This window comes from Budorcas taxicolor, chromosome 23 (assembly GCF_023091745.1).
Source record: "Budorcas taxicolor isolate Tak-1 chromosome 23, Takin1.1, whole genome shotgun sequence".
NCBI lineage: Eukaryota > Metazoa > Chordata > Mammalia > Artiodactyla > Bovidae > Budorcas > Budorcas taxicolor.
Window position 1 is genome coordinate 46,689,184 of NC_068932.1, and position 9,647 is coordinate 46,698,830.

The window sequence follows — 9,647 nt, forward strand, 5'->3', positions numbered from 1 at the left end:
CTCCCGCTCAGGAGTGAAAAGTCACGCTTACAGGTTTTCACGGGTTTTCCCCTTTGTTCTTTTATGATAATAAAAAGGATCATTTTCTTTTCAATAGGGAGAAATTTATCCAGTAACAGTCCAGCTGTAGTTCATTTCTGTTGGCCTTCGCTATGGAAATGTTGTTGTGGTTTAGTTACTAAGTTGTCCGTGGGGGTCTTAAAAGAGTCAAACATGACTTACTGACTAATCAACAGCAACATGGAAACATGGTAAGTTTCATGTTCTCTAATAGGTGATAGGTCAGGGGCTTCATTGGTATCTAAACACATTAAAGTATGGCTTTGGGGGTCAGTAAAAATGTGCTTTGGAGAAAACGGTCCTCGGATCTTTAATTCTCTGTGGTTCGGTTGTCTCTGTTCCAATGGAGAAAAACTTAATTCTTAAAGAATAAGCTCTTCCCTTTTTCTTCATCTTGAAGAGGGTAAGATGAGTAATTGGAATTATGCAAATTAGTACACGGTCCATAGAAAAGTAAAATTATCCCCTAAGAGACTTGCTGTCAGGCTAGCGTTCTTACAGATCTTTCCTTGTGGTTTGGGCGGAAAGCTGCCATGCCCTCTGCCCCTTGCTGGGGCTGACCTGCCCCCAGTATCATGCCAGCAGGGGGCTCAGTGTGGACCGGCACATCAGATGTTCCAATACACGGGAACTTCGCACTGCCCTTGTGATGTTTCAGAATTCTTTGATGAAATCAGCTTCTGTGTATCATCCACAAGCGCGCACATAGGTCTTCAGCAGTGAGTCTGCAACAAAGCACCAAGATGGATCATAAAGGACATTTTACTCTCGGACATAATGGATTTCCCGAGTTCTTTGAAGAGCACCTGCCGATCTCTATTGCTGTGTCAGCGTCAGGGGTAGTAGGGTCAGGAGCTCCCAGCAAGGACGCTCTGCTTGGCATTCTATGTCCTCTCCTTTGATGGTGTCCCTGCTTTGCTCAGGGAAACACCTTCTCCAGATTCTAAGCCTTGCACTAAGAGGTGAGCTCAGCACACGGCCAGCGGAGCAATGAGTAACAGTAAGGCTTTGCCCCACGCTGTAGATGAGTAAGCTGAGACATCTGTCCACAGCCACCTGCATTTTCCCTGAATCTAATAACTGCCGTCTCCAAGAGACCAGTCAAATATGGGTAGAGGTTGAACTTCCAGGGCTTGTATCTTATGCCCTTTCTCCCAGAATGTAGCCATTCATCCAACAGATCAAATCTTGTTCTTGAATCATGTAAAGCTCAGTTTGTAAGAGCTGCCCTGGGTGTGGAAGCCCTGTTTCTACATGTGCTCTGCAGACCCGAGCCCCTCCACACAGCCGCGCCCTGGGTACCTGAGCGACCCGTGCCCATTTACAGGTGGCTCCCAAACACCCGGTTTCCTTTGAGCCCCTAGCCTCATGAATACAGCAAGAGAGAATCGTCAGGTACCCTCTGCCCGTCATGGACCATAAATTATCTACTTTGCAGGGAACAAAAGTTGAGTGGCTAAAGATGTATGTCCAATCATGATATCAAACTCTATTGACTTTATTAAACACAAAGAATTTTACGATGAGACTTGACTTTAGGCAACCCTCAAACCAAGTCTGTGATGTTTGGAATAAAACTCCCAGATCTGCTAAGAGCAATCCCAGCTTCCCAGGGAATCTCAGCTGAGGGTCAGGATGGCCTGTGTCTGCGTCTGCCTGGGCTGGGCCGTGGGAGATCGGGACCAAGGACCGGCCGAGGTCCACTTACTAGTGACCGTGGTCATCCCTAGTGTTTGTGTAGCGGAGCTTCCTGCCTGCACTTTGCAGACAGGGCGTCACGTTTGGAAGGGTCGGAATGTCAGGAGAGCCCAGATTCTGGACAGTCTGACCCATCAGGTGGATGACCTGAGCTCATGCTGTAGTCTTCTGAAGGGGAGAGAACGTCAGTGTCATGGCGAGCTGACTCCAGGCTGGTTGCGGCGGTCACTAATGCTGTGGTCACTGCAGGAGAAAGGCTTTCGCCGCCCTGCAGGTCACAGCCACCGCGCAGGAAGGACTTGCAGGTCTGGGGGTCCTGAGTCCAGCCCTGCTGGTCCCCAGGCCCCACGGGGGCCGGCCCCTCTTCTGCTCGCCCCTGGTTCTCCTCGCCTGCCTGACCCTTCCTCGGCCCCCTTCTCTCCAGGAGCCTCCAGGCGTCCATGGTCCCAGCGTTTACTCCATGCCCCGTTTCTGCTTTCCCTTTTGCTTCTCTCAGGTCCTTCGTCCATTGCCAAGGTCGCTTGCCTGCTGGCAGCCCCCAAACTCCGCCTCCAACCAGAGCTCCCTTGGAGTTCCACACGTGTATGAGGGACATCACCAGCTCGGCGGCCCACAGGGCTGCACACTTGACCTTGAAGGCACGGTTTCACCTCTCCCCCAAACCAGCTCCTCCCCAAGGTCACCTGCTCTTTCCTCTGGGCTGTGCTCCCCTCCTTCCAGCGAGTCACAGACCATGACCCTGGTACCATCTAACAGGACAGCGTGTGCATGTTCTCAGTCGCCTTCAGTCGAGTCTGACTCTTTGCAGCCCCATGGACTGCAGCCCACCAGGCTCCTCTGTCCTTGGAATTTTCCAGACCGGAACACTGGAGTGGGTTGCCATTTCCTACTCCTGGGGATCTTCCCGAACCAGGGATCGAACCTGTGTCTCCTGCATTCGCGGGTGGGTTCTTTACCACTAGCGCCATCTGGGAAGCCCATAGACAGCCAGATATAGCAAATTAAAACCCGGCCAAGGAAGCCGGGTGACATTTGAGTTCCCGGCAAACAGTAGGTAAGTCTTAGTGTAAGCACCCCAGTGAGTACTGGGGACATACTGATATTTGGGTGCTGTGTTTTGTATGGATTCCTGCTTCCCGAGCATGTCTCCAGTCTGTAGGTGCCTTCCCACCCTTCCTCTTTCTTGCCTGGATGCCGTGCTCTTGGAGATACACAGAGCTCCAGAGAGACATCAGAACTCTATCCCCTGCCTGGTCTGGCTTTTAAACCTGGAGACCACCCAGCCTGGCCCTATTACTTCCTGTTGCAGTGGCCCTGAATGACTCATCATACTGGCCGGGATTTAGCCAGAGTGCCTCGCTGATAAAATACCTATCAGTAAGTAGCTGCGCTGCGGCCAGCCTGCTGCCCCTCTGCTATGGACTGTCTCCTTCACAGCAGGAGGGTCTCGATCACGCCAGGAGGGTCTCCATCACGCCGGGAGGGTCTCAGTCACCATGAGAGGGTCTCAGTCACCGTGGGAGGGTCTCAATCATGGCAGAAGCCTCTCTCGATCACGCAGGAAGGTCTTGATCACGGCGGGAGGGTCTTATTCACGGAGATAGTCTCACTCTGTGTGGCGCTTTGGAATCCCCACCCTGTCAGCCCTGGACTCTTTTTTGGGGAGAGGGTGAGTCAGCCCCGATTGAGCTCGGTGAAGCAGCCCTGCTCCAAAAGCAGGAGTCGCAGCTGCCTCACGCCCTCCTCCAGCAACTCCCACCCAGCGGACTCTGTGCTGGGGAGACATCTGAGCTCGAGGTCCCCAGGGGTTTTTGGATTGAAAGCTGGACACCCCTGGACACCCTGGGACAAGCTGGTCACCCCACCGTGCACCTGGGCAAACTGGTCATGGAGGCCAGTCTTCAGAAAGAAGCAAAGAATTTGGGGTGTGTGGGCTGCAGGGGGCCCCTCTTAACTGCTGTGCGTCCCTAAATTTTCTGAGCGTGCCCCCATTTGTAAAATGAGGAGTCATCCTAACACCTGCTCTGTGCAAACTGTGCATAGAAGGATGGATAGAAAGTCAGAAGAGGTGGCACATGGTGAACCCTGGGCTGTGTGTGAATGGGCTGTAGGTGGCTGTGTGTTTACAGAGGGCTGCGGATTGGGGGATCCCGGCAAAACTCCCGAGGGTGGAAAGGATGGCTGACTCCCTTTCAGAGCCGGCAGTGACAGGGAGCACCCCGCCTGCCACCCCAAGGGGGGAGCCCTGCAGCTCTGCACGCGCCTTTTGCCCATCAGCATCCTGGATGCTGCCTCCCTTCACCTGCTCCAAGCCTCTCACCTGCCCGGCTGTCCTCAGCCTTGCGGGGCATCTTCACACGGCCCTTCAGGAGACAGAGAACGGGGAGGAGGAGGCCTGCGCACTGGAAAGCTGAGCCACGCACCCCGGGTGTACACCTAACGTGTGCCCGGTGGGAGGAGCTGAGGCCGTGCAGAGGGCCAGCTGCCAGGAGCTGGGCGGCTGGCTCAGTCCTGTCCTCTTGGTGTTCACAGGGGGAGGGGACATCCTTTTGAGCTCTGGCCCCGCTGTTGGCCACGCTCCGAGCATCTTCACGACTCCGCTGTTGGTGTGTTAGAACTGGCCTTGTGCGGATGTCGTAAGCCATGCTACCGACTGGCCACTGAGGCCTCGGGAGGTGGGAGCTGCCTCGAGGAGCCACCCTTGCTTCTCACCTCCACGGGTCCTGGATGGCTCTCCTGAGCCCCTCGCCTCCCACCCAAGCCGAGATGCCTTCCTTGCTACGGGCGGGCTGCTGCCTGAGGAGCCACACAGCCAAAGCTGACATGCCAGTCACAGCAGGGTCCACCCTACAGGCGGGTCCACCGAGCTCCGCTCTGCCCAGCTGAGTCCAAGGGCATCTCCATCTGCAGAGCTGAGGGCAGGCCGGCCCCTCCCTGGTGTTCTGTGCATCCCCCAGGGACCCCAGACGTCTGTGCACACACCTGGCCTGTGTGTCCAGGGGCTGGAGGGCAGGTGGGCATGGGTCTGGAGGTGGAGGCACCCACCACCATTCCCCCCTAGCTGCCTTCCACGGCCTCCCCATGCCTTGGTACCTCCACCTGCCCAGGGCGTGTTCAGAATTCACCCTCCTGATCTCCCAGACTTCCGTGTCTCCCAGGAACCCCGACTGGGCTCGGCGTGTGTGGAGGGTGTGTGCACACCATGGGCAGCATGAAGCCCGAACCTCCAGTGCCCAGGACGGGCCTCCGGCTGCAGGGCACCCTCATTCCCCTGGCTCTCTCTGCCGGGACTGCCTGGGTGGGGCCCAGCAGCTCACCCCCACCCTCTTTGTCCTTGTCTGAACAGGCAGAAGCAGCCCCCGCCTCCCTGGGTGGCTGTCGGGTGGGGGAACTCAGACCGGCCACCCTGCTCAGCCTTGCCTGCTCCTTCTCCCCCCACCTCATCTCTCCCCTTTCCCCTCCTGACGTGTGGACATCTTTGCTGTTGTTGTTCAGCCACTAAGTTGTGTCTGACTTTTGCAGCCGCATGGACTGCCGCGTGCCAGGCTCCCCTGTCCTCCACGATCTCCCGGAGTTTGCTCACGTTAGTGTCCATGGATTGCTTTGCTGGGCTCCTTTTAATGGTGTTTCCCTGGTTTTGCACTTAGACGCGTCCTATCGCTTCTGTATGAAAGCAATTAAGTTCCAACCTTCACCAGCTCAGATAAAAAGCACCCCCTTTTGCGTCTTTTCCTTTTTGACAAGCGACACCTCCTCCGAAAGGCAGGATCACTCTGGATACAGGAGGAACTTGCTAAGTCTGCACATTATCCTGCCTAAGGGGTTTTTACGATTGTTACTGAAACCTCTCATCCATGTAAGTATACTCACACCTGAAGCTTGGGAAAGGTCTGGGTTTGTTTCTCTTTTACTGTGAAAATATTTCTTTCTTTTTCATTTTGTTATTCCTCAATGCATAAAATAATAATAATAATCTCGGCCCTGGTTATTTTCTTGATTTTCTGGAACACAGGCCTGGTTGGGATCAGGCTGGATAGTCAAGGACCCGAGGCTCGCCATTGTCCTGGCTTCCCAGAGGGTGAGTGGGGAGGCCGGGGGTGCAGCCCCGTGCCCGGCAGGCAGGAAGGGCTTGACTTGTCTTCTAAGGGGTGATTTCAGAAAGTCAGTGCTACGCTGCCCAGGGTGTTTCCCGGGCAGGTGGCTGAGGACGCTCCCTGGCTGGCTGTGCTCCGGTGGCCGTTGCTTTCCCCAGCAACATCCTCTCTTGGCAGCCCGTGGGATGGGGGTAAGACGGCACCCCGGGTTCATCCCCAGGGGTGGCGTGGGGGTCCCCGACTGTAGGTGAACAGTGGAGCGTGCTGGTTTTCTGGGATTGAAGCTGCCTTTCTGCCCTTGGGGTCTGTCAGCAGGCAGGAGGCTGCTTTTTGGGATCCTCACTATGCTCCCTGGCCCAGGAACATGGGGCCGCAGCTCTCGGAGTGGTGTTGGTCTCCACCTGTGCACTCACGCCACGCCTTGTGCACAGGTGGGCCTTGAAATGTCCCTAAAGCTGTCCACGGTCACTGAGAAAGGGCGATGGCTGGTGGCCTCGGGGTGGTTCCGACTTCAGCTGGGGGCCCAGGAGCTTCCCTCAGCTCTTCAAACCAGAGGAGGATGGACTGGGATCCTAGAAAACACAGCGCTTCCCCAGCCTGTCTCATCCTCATTCCAGAACCTTCCAGAAGGAGGGGCGGGCGGGCGGACGTTCTAAGCCTTGGTGTTCAGGCTCAGAGGAAGCAAGGAGCTGTCCTTCTCTGCAGTTGAACAGGGCTCTGCATGGCTCTGTGCCTCCAGGCCAGAAGTTTCTGCGGAGCCCCGAGGCCTCTCCCTGGGAGGCACCTGCACAGCCACCCCGCGCCCTGAGCCCGCCGCCTGCCCAGGCTGAGTTCCCACCCCCAAGCTCTTCCACCTTCTCTTCCTCCAGCTGCCTCTGAAGGTCACTGTGACCCCTGTTCCTCCAGAAAGATTGGGGAGCAGGGGACACAGTGCACTTGACCCTGGCTCGGCTCCTTGGGGGAGGTGTCAGAGGGCAAGAGCTTGGAGGAAGCTGAGCCTAGTTCTGCTCCTGGACACCAGCTCCCAGCACAGCTGAGTGCCCCGTCATTAAAGCAGAGGGGAACAAGGGAGAAGACATGTGTCAGGTTTGAGCTGACTGGGGCTCTGATTATGGGCTGGCCTAAGCTCCCTGCCCCACCCCTCTGGGCGCACACACCTGGGGCTTGGGGGCTGCTGGCATCCTGGCCCCACCTGATCCATCAGTGGCTCCAGGGCATCAGCATGGGAACAGCCAGACCGGTCCAAGCTGTTCCCCAAGCTTGTGTGCAGAGAAATTGTTCTCTGGTAGGGCAACAGGGAGCTTATCGTCCCCTGACAAGGACCATCCCAGGAGGGCACAGCGTCCACACGGACACAGACAGAGCAGACAAGGCGTAGACATTTTCCACGAGGACCACAGAGGGAGTGGGGGTCCAGGCTGCAGGCCATGGGCTCAGTTGCGGAAACAGTAGCAGCTTCTCCCCCTCCCCCCACCACGGGCTGTGTCCACAGTTCTGGCTGCTTCTGGGGGCAGGGGCGGAAGGCAGGTGATGGGGAACAGGTCTTTGCAAAATACCAGTGGTCACTTGGCTGAGTTTAAGGTTCCAGGCCACACGTGTGGTGGTGCCCTGGCAGTCAGTAGTTCTAACAACCGGCTCAGGCTGATGGTTACAGTTGACAAAACTCAATCACATTTGTTATCTCGTTGGATCCTCCTAATTTACTAATTGGGAAGGAAGATCAGAAAGGCGAAGTGTTCTGGCAAAGGCCTTCATCCCTGGAGAGAAAGAGAAGGGATGAGAGAAACAGAGAGAGAAAGAGAGACTCTAAACACAGTCAGGCTTTCAGTCTCGGGGAAGACGGAAGCTGCTCTGAATTGTCTAAGGGTTTTATTTCCTTCCACCTCGTTCACTGAGCATCGCCCCGTGTGCCAGATGGGCATACACGTGAGAGCTGCTCCCCGCTCAGGAAGCCCCCGGGGCAGGGGTCATTCTGTCCAGCAGAACGAACTTTACCGTAGTCCTGCTGGGAAGCTTTTGCTGGATGTCTTTAAGGGAACCGTCCACACTTTTACCAGGGGAGACCCTTGGTTCTCCTTATCCCGGGCAGATCCCCAGGCTTCCCAGTGACCACATTCTCTGCACGCAGCCCCCCTTGCCTCTTGATACCCTCGGCTCCTCGTCCCACCCCCCAGCCTGGACCGGTCGACTCCTCACTGAGAAGACACCCCTCTCCCCAGGCAGCCTTTCAGCCCTCCCTGGAGTGGGGGGCAGGCATCCCCGCCGGGTGCTGCCAGCTCATGTGCCCACCCCTCCGGGCATGTCAGAGCCACTCTGCATGGTAATTGTTCCATTATTTCATTTCTCCCACTGAAACACAAGCTCTGAAGGAGGCAGGGAGGTGGTCGTTTCCTCCAGCTGTCTCTCCAGACTTTGGCGAACAGTCAACTTGGTAGACATCGCTGAAAGAGGAGAGAATGAATGAACAAGTAGTCAAACGAACAGAGAGCTGCAGGTCTGCAGCGCTCACTTAGGCAGCCGGTGAACTCAGGTCTGGGAAATCAAACGTGTGTGTAAACCTGGCCGCTGAGGTCCAGTCCACCCCGCCTCATCTTCGGGCGTCTCCATGGCCCACCCCAGGGGGGTGGATGCAGTGTGGTCCAGGGTTCACCCAGCGGGGGTCACCCAGCCCTTGAAGTTGGCTACCTTCTTCTCTGTCGTCCATACTCCTGAGTGGAGGTCAACGGAGGCTGGCGGGCCTCAGCACGGGGTGTCTTCTCCTTCGGGAGAGATGCTGGGAGGACCGTGTGGTCGCCACCGTTAGTCACTGCCATTTTGCTGAGTCCCAGGGCACTTCTGTATTAGCATTCAGTGACTGGCTGTCTTAGGAACTCTGTGCCCAAGGACGATGGATGGGAGATGCAGGAAGCGCTGACCTTTTCATTTAGATCAAACAGCTCTTCTTCTCCGTTAATTTCACTTGTTTTCAGCTGCAAGTTTCACTGTGTGCACACCAAACGTGAGGCGATAGGTGTTAATGCTCTCATAGAAGACGAACTTCACAAACCGTCAGATGAGGCCAGTTGGAGATCAGAATCATTTTCAAACAGAAAGTCAGTTAATTTCAATGGTGATTCTGCTGTTTTTCCATTTCATGGAATCCAGCCACAACTTGAAAATTCACTCCATCAAAGGGAAGCGCCTGACGTGATGGGTGCAAATTCGATGAGAGTTCAACCTCTATCATACAGCTATTTGCGTTGTGGGATCATATCAATATTGATGAATCTTAGTGTTTGTGGTAAATGTATCACCCACGGAACTGATTGCAGTATACAAAAATTTATAATTATGTCCAAACCAACTGTCCCATCAGTTAAAATAGAAGCTGTAGATGTTAGAGTTTATAAATGCTGATAGCTGCAAGAGTAATTGAAGCTAATGTTGAATTTTTAAAAAATACTTCGGCTTGTAACATACATTTTCTCTTCTCTACTCATCATCAGATTTCATTCAAAGAATGATTTGTTAATCAATCTAAGTATCCAAAGATGGTAAACTTTTTTCCTAAACAAGCCCCTCTTGGTTTTATTCTGTTCTAAATGATTTGGAAATAGAAGTAGTTTATTAGAATTTAATAGACGTAGTCAACAAATAGAACACCAAAAAACACAACCACAAAGCAAAACCAGAAGCTCTCAGCTTTGGAAACTTTTGTAGAATTGCAGTTATTGGAAACATAGGTTATGAACAGGAAAGCATTAAAATCTATCCCTACAAAAGCAAGGAAGGAAGAAAACACTTTAAGGATGACAG